Source organism: Ranitomeya imitator, chromosome 7, assembly GCF_032444005.1.
Source record: "Ranitomeya imitator isolate aRanImi1 chromosome 7, aRanImi1.pri, whole genome shotgun sequence".
Taxonomy (NCBI): Eukaryota; Metazoa; Chordata; class Amphibia; order Anura; family Dendrobatidae; genus Ranitomeya; species Ranitomeya imitator.
The window spans coordinates 144,056,370-144,070,758 of NC_091288.1; the positions used below are offsets into that span (position 1 = coordinate 144,056,370).

At 46.4% G+C, this 14,389-nt stretch overlaps 1 protein-coding gene across 2 annotated transcripts in view; it reads left to right on the plus strand.

Annotated features, from left to right (window-relative positions):
- Nucleotides 1–14,389, plus strand: part of HECW2 (HECT, C2 and WW domain containing E3 ubiquitin protein ligase 2) — a 378,118-nt gene that overhangs the window by 86,305 nt on the left and 277,424 nt on the right. Inside the window, exon 2 of one of the 2 annotated variants that reach the window (XM_069733887.1) lies at nucleotides 5,056–5,154. The gene's annotated coding sequence lies outside the window, so the exon portion shown is untranslated. Of the gene's footprint in view, nucleotides 1–5,055; nucleotides 5,155–14,389 lie in introns of those variants that run through there. The other variant, XM_069733888.1, reaches the window with a different exon arrangement.

A 14,389-nucleotide genomic window follows, 5' to 3' on the forward strand; every position in this document is an offset into this window, starting at 1 on the left:
TTTGGTCCCCTCTGCATGGTTTTTTTATAGGTTTTTGTGCTGACCGCAAAGTTATCTTCCCTATCCTCGTTCTGTTCAGCTAGTCGGGCCTCACTTTGCTAAATCTGTTTCATCTCTATGTTTGTGTTTTCATCTTACTCACAGTCATTATATGTGGGGGGCTGCCTTTTCCTTTGGGGAATTTCTCTGAGGCAAGGTAGGCTTATTTTTCTATCTTCAGGATTAGCTAGTTTCTCGGGCTGTGACGAGGTGCCTAGGTTCTGGTCAGGAGCGCTCCACGGCTACCTTTAGTGTGGTTTGATGGGCTTAGGGATTGCGGTCTGCAGAGTTCCCACGTCTCAGAGCTCGTTCTATTATTTTGGGTTATTGTCAGTTCACTGTATGTGCTCTGACCTCCATGTCCATTGTGATTCTGAATTGCCTTTCATAACAGGAATGCAGACTTTGATAGAATGGTCTGTGGGCATTATGTTGCGATTGCAGAGCCCCTGATGTACCTAAACTGTAGTAACCCCCCACAAGTGACCCCATTTTGGAAACTAGACCCCCCAAGGAACTTATCTAGATGTGTGGTGAGAACTTTGAATTCCCAAGTGCTTCACAGAAGTTTAGAATGCAGAGTCGTGAAAATAAAAAATATTTTTTTTTTCGACAAAAAAGATATTGTAGCCCCCACGTTTTTATTTTCACAAGGGTAACAAGAGAAATTGGACCCCAGAAGTTGTTGTCCAATTTATCCCGAGTACGCTGATGCCCCATATGTGGGGGTAACCCACTGTTTGGGCGCACGGCAGAGCTCAGAAGGGAGGGAGCACCATTTGACTTTTTGAGCGCAAAATTGGCTGTCGTGTTTGGAGACCCCCTGATGTACCTAAACAGTGGAAACCCCCCAATTCTAGCTCCAACCCTAACCCCAACACACCCCTAACCCTAATCCCAACCTGATCCATAATCCTAATCACTAACCCTAACCATAATCACAACCCTTACCCCAAAACAACACTAATGTCAACCCTAACCATAACCCTAATCAAAACCCTAAATCCAACACACCCCTAATCCTAATCTCAACCCTAACCTCAAACCTAACCCTAATCCCAATACACCCCTAATCACAACCCTAACCTTAACCCTAATCCCAAACCTAACCCTAATCCCAAGCGTAACCCTAATGCCAACCCTAACCCTAATACCAACCCTAATCCAAACCCTAACCCTAATCCCAGCTCTAACCCTAACTTTAGCCCCAACCCTAGCCCTAACTTTAGCCCCAACCCTAACCCTAGCTCTAAGGCTACTTTCACACTTAAGTTGTTTGGCATTCCGTCGCAATCCGTCGTTTTGGACAAGAAACGGATCCTGCAAATGTGCCCGCAGGATGCGTTTTTTGCCCATAGACTTGTATTGCCGACGGATCGTGACGGATGGCCACACGTCGCGTCCGTCGTGCACTGGATCAGTTGTGTTTTGGCGGAGCGTCGGCACAAAAAAACGTTCAATGAAACGTTTTTTTGTACGTCGCATCCGCCATTTCTGACCGCGCATGCGTGGCCGTAACTCCGCCCCCTCCTCCCCAGGACATAGATTGGGCAGCGGATGCTTTGAAAAACTACAGCTGCTGCCCACGTTGTGCACAATTTTCACAACGTGCGTCGGTATGTCGGGCCGACGCATTGCGACGGCCCCGTACCGACGTAAGTGTGAAAGAAGCCTAACCCTAAATTTAGCCTCAACCCTAACCCTAAATTTAGCCCCAACCCTAGCCCTAACCCTAGCCCTAACCCAACCCCTAACCCAACCCCTAACCCAACCCCTAACCCTACCCCTAACCCTACCCCTAACCCTAACCCTACCCCTAACCCTACCCCTAACCCTAATTTTAGCCCCAACTGCTGTTCTCCTGCCGGCCGGCAGATGGAGACAGATGGCGGGCGCACTGGGCATGCGCCCGCCATTTTCTCCTGCCGGCGGCCAGGAGGAGCAGCAAGAGGATCCAGGGACCTAGGTGAGTATGCTAGGGTCCCCGAATCCCCCTATTTCTCTGTCCTCTGATGTGCGATCACATCAGAGGACAGAGAATTACACTTTACTTTTTTTTTTTTGCGGTCGCTGGTAAACAGTTAATTACCGGCGATCGCAAAACAGGGGTCGGTAATACCGACCCCGATCATGCTCTTTGGGGTCTCGGCTACCCCCGGCAGCCGAGACCCCAAAGATTCTCCCGGTGCCGGCCGGCGGGCGCACTGCGCATGCGCCCGCCATTTTGAAGATGGTGGCGCCCACCGGGAGACACGAGGAGCATCGGGGGAGCTAGGTGAGTATTGGGGGGCCACCTGGGACCCCTTTTCTCTGTCCTCCGATGTGCGATCACATCGGAGGACAGAGAAATTAAAAAGAGATCGCGTTTTTTTTTTTTTTTTTTGCGATCGCCGGTAAACGGTTAATTACCGGCGATCGCAAATGCGGGGAGGGTTAAAACCCCCCCGAATCATGTTCTCTGGGGTCTCGGCTACCCCCGGCAGCCGAGACCCCGGAGAAAATCGGCCTCTGGGGGGGCGCTATGTACTTTTACCACAGCGCCGTTAATTAACGGTGCTGTGGTTTAAGTACCCTTAGCGGCCGCCGTTAAAAGGCGTATCGGCGGTCGCTAAGGGGTTAACCCATTCATGACGTGCTGTACATGTCCGGCGCATGTCCGATCTTCTCCGGCGCTGAGCCCACATCTTTTCCGGCAAATATCAGCTGATTTCAACAGCTGACATGTGCACCTAACAGCCACGGGTGGAATCACGATCCACACACAGCTGTTGGCATTAAACACGATTGCACCTGAAGTTGGTCACTAAACCTGTCCATCAGAGCTGTGACACATGACCGTGGGTCGCCAATGGGTTGGCATGTCAACCCGGGGTCTGCAGCAGACCCGTGTTGTCATTGCCGGATCACTATGAGCGCCTCTCATCAGTCTGCGCTCATAGCAAGTGCAGCCCTGCTCTATGTAGATGTAGCACAAGCGATCGGATGACTGCAGCTTCTAATCTCCCATGGAGACTATTGAAGCAAGTGTAAAGTAGAAAATATATATATATATAAAAAAAAAAAAAAAAAAAAAAAAAAAATATATATATATATATATAGTTTAAATTACCCCCTATTCACCCCATTCCCCCCCAAAAAAAAATTACACGTTGTATCGCTGCATTCAGATGAATTTAATCTGATCAGTAAATGGCGTAGCGAGAAAAAAAAAATAAAAACACCAGAATTACGTTTTTTTGGTCGCCACAACATTACATTAAAATGTAATAATGGGTGATCAAAAGAACGTATCTGCACCAAAATGGTATCATTTTAAAACATCAGCTCAGAGCGCAAAAAATAAGCCCTCACTCAACCCGAGATCACGAAAAATCAAGATGCCACACTGTCTCGGAAATTTACGGATTTTCTTTTAACCCTTTAATGGCCGCCAATACTTCTTTTAACTGACCTGAGATATAAGAGAATAGCCTCCCCATACAGGTGACAATCCAGCAGATGTCGGCTGTACACTATAGGTGATAACTTGCTGCATCAGCCATGATCAGTGATTTCACCGTCCATATCTGTTTAACCCTTTAACAATGCTGTCAACAATGACTACATCCTATACATGGTTAACAGAGTGTGGGGGCTTCCTCTTTATCCCCATCGGCACCCTGAGACTATGATTGTGTGGTCCTGATGTTTGCGATGGCAATTCACGAGCAAATAGCGGTCTTAGAGTCTGCCGTCTACACTGACCTGTTAAAATGTCAGCGGCATTTAGGTGATAAAAATCAACTTTTTCATTCCTATCATGTCACTTTGCATTAATTCCTGAAAAGCACCTGAAGGGTTAATAAACTACCTGACAGCAGTTTTCAATATGACAGTGGGTGCTGTTTTTAAAATGGTATCCGTTTAGGGGTTAATATATAGGACCCCCAAAGTGATTTCAATCCTGGATAGGTCCCTAAAAAGAATAATTTTGTAAATTTCCTTGAAAAAATGAAAAATTTCTGCTACATTTTAAACCTTCTGAAATGCTGCCAAAAATAAAATAACATGTTACACATGGTGCTGATGTAAAGCAGACATGTGGGAAATGTTATTTATTAATGTGTTGCTGTGGTATGACTGGATTAAAGGGATAATCATTCAAAGTTTAAAAATTGCTAATTGTTTTTAATTTTTGTCAAATTTCTTATATTTTTTTATAAATAAACACAAAACATATCAACCTAAATCATAAAGTATAATGTGTCCCGAAAAAAACAATCTCAAAATCACTGGAATTTGTCAGTGTTCCAGAGTTATTACCACATAAAGTGAGACTGGTCAGATTTTTTAAATTTGGCTGTGTCACTAAGGGGTTAAACTAACTTTGTTGATTTGTTTTCACCACTTAAATAAATAAGAACCTAGGCATGTTTGGTATCTATGAACTCGTAATGAGTTCACTCCATTTTTTTTATAGACCGTAGGTGACAAAAGCGGCGTTGCGTTTAGCTATTTCTCTTCGGTCACAGATGTGGAGACCATGAGCCCCAAGTACGTGATGGTTGATTCCCCTATTAAGCTACGTTCACATTTGCGTTGTGCGATGTTGCGTTGGCGACGCAATGCACAACGCAAACAAAAACGCACAAAAACGCACGCTAAAACGCATAGTTTTGCGACGCATGCGTCCTTTTTGGCCGAATTTTGGCCGCAAAAAAAAAAGCATCTTGCTGCGTCCTCTGCGCCCTAACGCTTGCGGCAAAAAAAAACGCATGCATCACAAAACGCATGTCCATGCACCCCCATGTTAAATATAGGGGAGCATGGCGCATGCGTCGCCGCGGCTGCACCCGACGCGGCTGTGCCCGACGCAGCCCGGCAGAACGCAAATGTGAACGTAGCCTTCATGGCTCCTGTGCATTCTTTGCATCTCGCATGCTCTGGGCTTTGGGATGCTATTCCCTGTAGCAATCAGTCAGACAATCTTTCTACAACAAACATGGCTAATATAATGCTTTTTGTATGTATTTTTAGAGTTCATATGAAGACTATTGGGCCAGTGTAATTATCTGTTCTTCAGTCAAAAGAATACAGAAAGGAGAAGGAGAAAAGGCATCCCAATGTCTTTGGAAGGTACTGGAATGCATAATAACATTACAATGAATGTCCGCTTTTGAAAGACATTGTTTTTAAATGGGTAACTACTTATTTGTTTTATTTTATATGTTTTATGTCTAAATTTATAGCAGACAGAGTCTTGCTATAAATATATATAAATTTACTGTAGTTTGTTGATAAAATTCTGTCTGCTTGCAGCCACCACTAGAGGGAGCTTATATCATACTGTTTATACATTGAACACATAGAAAAAAATTATACAGGAAGCTCCTCAGTGCCCTCTAGTGACAGTTGCTGGTAGGTTGAATTTTACTTGTCACATCCTTTTTAGCACCATCAGTCATGTAAAGTAAATAAAATATAGTACTTTCACTTAAATCCTACTGTTTAAGGAGGCTCTATAGCTTAAATAATTGTTTTACATTTTTTGCCGCAATGTATGTATAATGAAGCTCTGTTCTAGGTAGCCTGGCAACGCTTAACACCACTTCCACTGTCAGGCTTGGCACAATTAACTCCATTTAGCAGGTCCCTGGAAAACAACCACCTTCACCCTTTAGCTCCAATACAGACATATATACTTGTACAGGCTCCCTGGCTTGTGTCCACAGAGTGGCCGATGACTGTCAGGGAGAAGGGTTGTAAAGCTGGATTGTTACCAGAAGGTCAAAGTCACAGACAAAATCGAGAAACGGTCGGGTAGTCAAAACACAAGCCAAGGTCAGGAACTAGGTAAATCCTAGGAAACACAGGACAGCAGGTCTAAAAGCATCAGCCCAGGGTAGTTACGAGCTAGAACTGGCAGCTAAGAGTAGCTGATGGGGGTTTAAACGCTGACTCGACCCACCTAAATCTCACAGCAGAGAGCTGATTAGGCTGGTTTCACATCTGCGTTCAGGAGGGCTGGGGATGGCTGCGTACTTCCTCCATTCTTCCTCCCTGAAGCTCCGCCTACTCTCCACCTACTTCTGTATGCGTCCTGCGTTTCCCTGCGTACCTATCCTTAACATTGGGTACACAGGGACATGCGCTGTATGTGGATGCAAAATTCAGCGTTTTCGTGTGGTCGCCGCACATCAAATCGCCACATGCGGACGCATCCGCATACAACGCATGTCCCTGAGCACCCAATTTTAAAGATAGCTATGCAGGGTAACGCAGAACGCATACAGAAGTAGGCGGAGCTTCGGGGAGGAAGAAGGGAGGAAGTACTCATCCATCCGCAGCCCTCCTGAACGCAAATGTGAACCTAGCCTTACAACACATAATCGGGCATACTACAGCAGGATATAGACTCCTTGTCTGGGCAAGACCATAGGTCCCAGCCAGAGAAATTTAAAAAAGAACTACGCCCATTCCCCAACATTATCAACAGTGCAAGCACAACATCTCCTAGATGCAGAGGTTGTAATACAGGGCTCACATGTGCCTGTAACAACAGTATGTGAAGCAACACTAAACAGTCTGTTTGGCATTGTGAGAATGGAAGGAGTCCAATTTAGTCATAATTTCTGCCAGCTTTTCCTGCAACTGGATGACTGACCCCATTTGCAGGATCGGTAGGAGTCCCAGAGGTCAAATTGCCAGTGAATAACTTATCCTCTATTCTATGAATGTGGGATAACTTCAAATCTTGTTACAAACCTTTTAAATGTCATTATCCTGGGAGTAAGTAAAAACCTTCAAAGTTAAGCTGATGACCTTATTGTTGCTTGTTACTTTGATCACCCAGGAGTCACGAGTGTGTCATGTCCTCCTGGAAGATCTGGGGTTTGAAAATCAATACCGTATATACTAGTGTACAAGCCGAGATTTTCAGCACATTTTTTTTTTGTGCTGAAAACGCCCCCGTTGGCTTATACACGAGTCATGGTCCCGAAAGCCAGCTGGGGAGGGGAGTGGGGAGGCGGCGGCTGTAGCACAGTGACAGCTGTAGCTGCCGGCTTCCAGAAGATATAAATACTCACCCTTCGTCCCTGCATCTCTGAGCCGGCGCCAGCAGCTCTTTCCTGTTCCTGTGCTTAGTGGTCAGATGGTACCACTCATTAAGGTCTTGAATACGGAGGTGACGCCACTCCCATAGGGGTGGAGTGCATATTCATGACCTTAATGAGCGGTACCACGTGACCGATCAGCACAGGAAGAACAGCCGAGCTGGGACAATGGAGATGCAGGGACATTCAGCTACGGCGCGAGGAGGGTGAGTATGACTGGGAGGACGGGGTAGCCATGCATACAAGGATGGGAGCGGGGGGAACCGAGCATACAAGGATGGGACTGGGGGAGCCGAGCATACAAGGATGGGACTGGGGGAGCCGAGCATACAAGGATGGGACCAGGGGAGCCGACCCATGCATACAAGGATGGGACTGGGGAAGCCGAGCATACAAGGATGGGACTGGGGGAGCCGAGTCATGCATACGATGGGACCGGGGGAGCCGAGCCATGCATGCAAGGATTTGACGGGGGAGCCATGCATACAACAGGGGGTGCCACACAGAGCAGGACAGGATGGGGGGAACCACGAATACCGGGATAGGGATGAGGTGACAATGCATACCCGGCTTATACTCGAGTCAATAAGCTTACCCAGTTTTCCGTGGCAAAATTAGGTGCCTCGGCTTATACTTTGGTCGGCTTATACTCGAGTATATACGGGACTTGTTGTTAATCACAGGTCTTCCCTTTAACCTGTGTGTTTCATATCCCATATTAATTCAATTTAATTTTAATTTGATGCTGAAGAGGTTAACTACCTTTGCTATGCTGGTTAGAATCATGCATCTCCATCTCACAGCTGTTCTTAACATGGTCATTTCCTCTCTCTATAAAATCTGTCCAGACCTTCTCTTCCTTGCCAGTGAAAGTTTATTTCTTCAGTCACCTTCCACGACAGTCACCTTGGAGGATGTCTCCCCGCCCTAATGGGGGACAGGAAACATAAAGAGGTTAAATAACCCTCCCCTTCCTGCTATCGCCAGTGTTTTTTCCTATCCCCCAGTAGGGCATGAAGAGGTTCGTCCAGGTGCTGCCTCGACCAGAGAGCGGAGCTCTAGAAGCGTTACAGTAGAAGCCGGGCGGTCGGAGGTTTCCCCTCTCCTCCTCCAGATGACTGCTTTCGTCTCCATGCTCTTGTGACTCGGGACCCCCTTCCCGCCCCTCCCGCGTATCTTTGGGAGGTAAAGCGGGGTGGTGATGTGCAGCAGGGGTCCTCCCTGAGCTCCCCGGCCTCCTCCTCCCCTGCTGCCACGCGTGCCGGAAGTGGCGTCGGTGCGCGCCGGAAGTGAGGCCAGCGTTCATTCCGGGTTCGCATCTCGGCGCCATGCTGATTGCGCACACGGTTTGCGACCAGGGCTCTACACCTTCAGCTACTGGGGTTGTTCCTAAGGATCCTCCCTGCGGATCATGGGAGGAGGAGCACACAACTGACGCTGGACCTCGATCCCTTTATATCCTGTCGGGAGCCTCCAGGTGAGACAGTCTCTTCCTTCCAGTGAAAGTTTATTATTCGGATTCCCATGACCGCACCACGAGAGAGGGGATCTGCCCATTAGGAACAGGAAACCTACAGACACAAAAGGACGGCACCTCTCCCACGTATCAGTTGGTTTCCTGTTCCTAAAGGGACTGGATCCTACAGACTTTTTAAGTATCCCGGGCCGGCCAACCGATTCAGGTAGCGGGGGGGGGGGGGGGGGTCTTCTACCTCGGCCGGTGCGGATACCCTGGAGACGTCACGGTGGTCCTGGCAGGGCTGCACGGCGGTGACCTTCGTAGCAGGGAGCAGTCACTGGTGGTGTTCTGTCTCCGGAGACCAGCGCTGGGTAAGTATAAGTCCCCTGTGTCTCCTCCTCCTGGGCAGGTTCTGCGGGCTGTGGTCTGTGCGGCGGCATTATGGTGGCGCCACCCGGTATAGTGCGGGCTAGCCGGCGTCCCACGCCACTCTCAGCCCTGACTGGAAGCGCTGGGGGCTGGGTGACTTCTGGGGGTGGAGCCAGTGTCTACTTCCGGGTTTCGGAGCTCTGCGCATGCGCGGTGTTTCCAAGATGGCGGCGCCCACCGGAATTTTGCACGCCGCTCTCCCACAGATCCTCAGCCAATCTTCTGCACCTGGGGTAGACAGCAAATCAGGGGGAAGCGCTTGGCACATCTGCTGACCAGAGGAGGGATTTATAAATTGACTCCAGACCTGGCTCCCTTGCTTCTGGCCTCAAAACCGTGAGGTATGGAGAGTGATCGTGAACAGCAGCCTCAGCTGCTGGACGAGGTATGTCAGCAGCCCAAAGGGAAGGAGCATGATAGAAGGAGTGATGAATCTGGCCGCAAAAGCTCCTCCAGATAAGGGTCTGGAGCATCAGCCAGGAAGAATCCCCCTCGTACTCCGGTATTTCAATTTCTTTGGGGCAGGCACTGGTAAGTTATCTTCGAGATTGTTCACTCAGTGACGTGATTCACCTCATATTCTTTATTGTAGGGGAAGATATGCATCGGTAAGGCGAAACATAGAGAGTGTGCTATCTGCAGGTCACAGGTCGCCTATTCCAAACGGCAGAGACTAATTTTCAATCTTTGAGTGCTCTTCACATCAAGGGGAAAGAGAACGTAAAAGCAGAGTTTCTCAGCCGCAATATAATAAGACAAGGGGAATGGTCTCTGAATGGAGACGTCTTCAATCAGATTGCCGGTGGGGTCAACCAGTGTTGGACCTATTTGCCACAAGAGTCAACAAAAAAGTAAAAAGATTTGGTTCTTTGAATCTCAGGGAGAATCCTCTGGCGGTGGATGCATTCCTAATAAAATGGGATTTTCCTTTGTCTTGCACCTTCCCACCATTGAACCTGTTACCTGTAGTGGTGAGGAAAATCAGGGAAGATCGTGCGAAGGTCATTCTGATTGCTCCTTTCTGGCCCAGGAGAACCTGGTTCGCATGGCTCAGGACAATATCCGTAGGCGATCCCTGGGTACTACCAGATATCCCGAATTTGCTTTTCCAGGGATCGATATACCATCCACAAGTGAAGGGACTCCATGTAACGGCTTGGAGTTTGAGCGGTCATTATTAAAAGACAAATGCTTCTCCCCAAATTTGGTAGATACCCTTCTAAAAAGTAGAAAACAGATAACAACAAAAATCTACTCTAGAACCTGGAGAAAGTTCTTGGCCTTCTCAGATTTTAACATCAAAGAAGGGGTACCGATATGCCAAATATTAGAATTTCTGCAGAGGGGGTTAGAATTAAATCTTTCTACAAGTACACTGAGAGTGCAGGTATCAGCTCTTGGTGCCCTGTTCTCTTGTAATATTGGCAATAATTATCGGGTGTCGAGGTTCATTAAGGCAGTTGGTAAAGCTAGACCTTTGCATAAAAACAAGACGGTACCGTGGGACCTAAATCTAGTCCTTTCATCTCTAATGAAACACGCATTTGAGCCCTTACATGAAGCCTCTATCAAAATGTTGTCCCTTAAACAGCTTTTCTGGTAGCTATAACATCGGCTCGCAGAATAGGAGACATCCAGGCACTTTCCAGACTTCCCCCTTACACAGAATTCTTACAGGATAGGGTGATCCTCAGGCCAACCCAGCTAACTTGCCAAAAGTAGCATCCCAATTTCACAGGTCACAGGAGATAGTTCTACCATCCTTTATCCCTAATCCTTCTAACCCTAAAGAAAAAGAACTCCATAGATTAGATGTTAGGAGATGCCTTCTACAATATATCTGTCACTAATGACTAGAAGAAAGATAATGCATTATTCTTATCCTTCCAAGGTCCTAGGAAAGGGGTTAGAACATCAAAATACACACTAGCTAAATGCATTAGGGAGGCTATCTCTCTGGCTAACACTGCAGGTGGGGGTCCGGCTCCGCAGAATCTGAGGGCGCATTCCACCCGAGCCATGGCATCATCCTGGGCGGAAAGGTCTGGAGTGTCAATCAACCAGATATGTAAGGCAGCTACGTGGTCATCCCCTTCCACCTTTTTCAAACACTATCGGTTGGACTTGGGGTTCTCCTCAGATCTCACCTTCGGGTTAAGGGTGCTGCAGGCTATAGTCCCTCCCTAAGGTGGCTTACATCTCTGTAAATCTCTTGTGGTGCTGTCATGGGAGTCCGAATAAAGCATTAAGCTACTTACCGGTAGCAGCATTTTTCGAAGGCCCATGACAGCACCCTTAGTTCCCTCCCTATTCATGTGGGGGTTGCACTTCCTTATAAATTTGAAAAAAAAGAAGAGATTTTCTCACGTGTGATATCTGGATCGTTACTTTATTAAAGATATTCTATTTGATTGTATATAATGTTTGTGTATGCTCGTCATTAACCGCGGTAGTCCTCTCGGCTCTGTAATACAACTGATACGTGGGAGAGGTGCCACCCTTTTGTTTCTGTAGGTTTCCTGTTCCTAATGGGCGGATCCCCTCTCTCGTGGTGCTGTCATGGGCCTCCGAAAAATGCTGCTACCGTTAAGTAGCTTAATGCTTTCCTGGTCCCCTGGAGTTGCTGTGCTGAGTTGTAGAATGTTTTTGCTGCTGGAGATTGTTATATGCTATTTTTGGATGTATGCTTTTCTCATTGTGCTACTCCCATTTGGTTTATACCTTCCTACTCTTCCTGATATACCTTTCTACCTTTGGTGATTGTTTTGTATGTTAGTTGCGTTTTGTTATCCTTGTTTGTCTTGCGTGTTTATACACTAGAATTTATGTCCTTGGCCTCCTGGGGAAGTGGAAGGGGAGAACAGTAAGTGAAGCACCTGGCCCATACCTCCTCACCATTAGGCTGGAGTCACACTAGTCTGTAATACGGACGAGTGCTATGCGATTAAAAATCGCATAGCACTCTGACCAGTATTTCTCTATGGGGCAGCTCACATCTTCAGTTTTTTTCTCGTCCGTATTACACTTGCGAGTGAAATCGAAGCATGCTGCGATTGTCTGCGTATCTCAGCTGATGCAAGTCTATGGGTGCGAGAAAAAAATCGCACAGCACACGGACCATCAGTGTGACTTGCGAGAAATACTCAGGAATGGGCAGGTGACCGGAAAGGCTCAGCCATTATTTGCTCATTTTTCAAGTGTGTGAGAAAATCTCACCATACGGATGAGATACTGATGACACGCGGATACTTTTTTGAGAAAAAAAAACGCATCCTGGCATTGCACACGGATGAGATACGGATCACCATACAGAGAACATTTGTGCGATTCTCAGCAGACAAAATCGGACAGATTTTTTTTATACATTGTGTGTGACTCCAGCCTAAGAGGTACCTTTGGGAGCAGGGATCTAGTCCTAGGGACATTGCAGGGCTTTTTTTTACCTAATCACGTACAGTCACAGCGTAACACCAGGTCATTCAGATTTGCTTGTCTGATCTGGAGCCGCACACAGCCACCTTACACTCGAATATTGGAGCCATTTAAACCTAAATAAACAAGTGAAGGGAAGGCTTTAGCTTTTGTGTGAAAAGCTTTAACGTTAGAAAATTTGACAAAATGTTGATCATGTAACATTATGAAAGGTCCTCAGGAAAATAGTTATACCTTGGTATACATCTCTTGGTTTTTATGATGAAGCTTCCCCTTTCCGACATTGGACATAACGATTTGTCCTATTTGGAAAGGTGCAATCCCAAATGGATGGACATGTAGTTAGTGTCAGTGTTTCTAGGTATGCAACTGTAACAAGATGAGCACTGCTGGAACTGAATTCTCCCCGTACTGTATAAAATGTGGATATAGGCCTTGGTGGTAATTTTTGACTATGTAATTGTAAACTTTTATTTTAATGATGTGCGGTGTATTTAATTTTCTGTTTGGGTCACACTATTAGCCACTAATAATAATTTTTATGCTTTTTACTTACAAAACAATTTACTTTCACACCCAATTGCATGAAGCTGCTTGTCTATAGAGTGCTGATTGTCATTTTCAGAAAATACAAGCAGTCCCCTACTTAAGATCATCCGACTTATGTGCAGCCCGTAGTTACGAATGTCAGATATTCAAGAATAAAATAATACTTCACTGCTCACATCGCTGGCTCCCTTCTCGCTGACCACAATCTGTTCCTCTTCTAACCATCGCTGTGGAGTGCAGCTTTTTACTATAAGCCAAGACATCCGGTCCCATCTCCGGCTTCTTGACTGTAGGTCAGAACTACAGTGGAGAAGAGTAGAGGACTAGGCAGTGAGCTGGAGAGGTCAGTGATAAGGTATTATTATTATTTTTTATTTTTGCAATTTTAGATTTTATTTGTACTAGTCAAAAACTGTCCTGGCTATCAGAGACATAAAATGTTGATACCTCCCCCCGGAAGATAAAAAGTTCAGTCATCTCTCCTATGATGGTCAGGATATCACATGTACGATTGATGATCTGGATCTTCTACTCCTTCATTACATAGCAGATTTTTCTAGCGACTTCTCATTAATAAAGCATTGTTTTTATGAGAAATCACTACAGAGAGTGGCACAGTCAAGTGACAATTGTATAAAGATCTACTTTCACCTGTCAGAAGTGTAGACTAGTGGCCCTTTTAGAAGAAAAGGTGCGGGGTCTGGAAGAAAGAATAGCAACTTTGAAACTCATCAAAGAGAATGAAGACTTTCTAGACAGAACAGAAGCATCTCTACTGGTCACAGAAGGTGCAAAAAGTGTCAGAGAACCTCCAAAAGCAGATGAGTGGAAGCATGTGACCAAAAGAAGCAAGAAGAACATGGAGAAATCACCAACCACACAACTGAAGAACCGATATCAAATCTTTGTAGAGGATGAAGATGGCACACCTAAGAATGAAGCAATACCAGCAAGCAAAAAAGAAAAGGGCACACAGCAACAAGTGACAGCAAAAAGTACAGCCAAGAAGCAACGAAGAGTGGTGGTGGTGGGAGACTCACTACTGAGAGGCACCGATGCAGCCATCTGCAGACCGGACATAACTGCAAGAGAAGTATGCTGCCTTCCAGGTGCGATGATCAAGGATGTGACCAATAGGATACCAAAGCTCTTCAGCTCCAAGGACGTCCACCCATTTCTTCTGATACATGTTGGCACCAATGACACGGCAAGGAAGGACCTACCGACAATCTGCAAGGACTTTGAAGAGTTGGGGAAGAAAGTAAAGGAACTGGATGCACAGGTAGTTTTTTCTTCTATCCTTCCAGTAGACGGGCATGGCACCAGGAGATGGAACAGGATCCTTGATGCAAACAACTGGCTAAGACGATGGTGCAGACAACAAGGA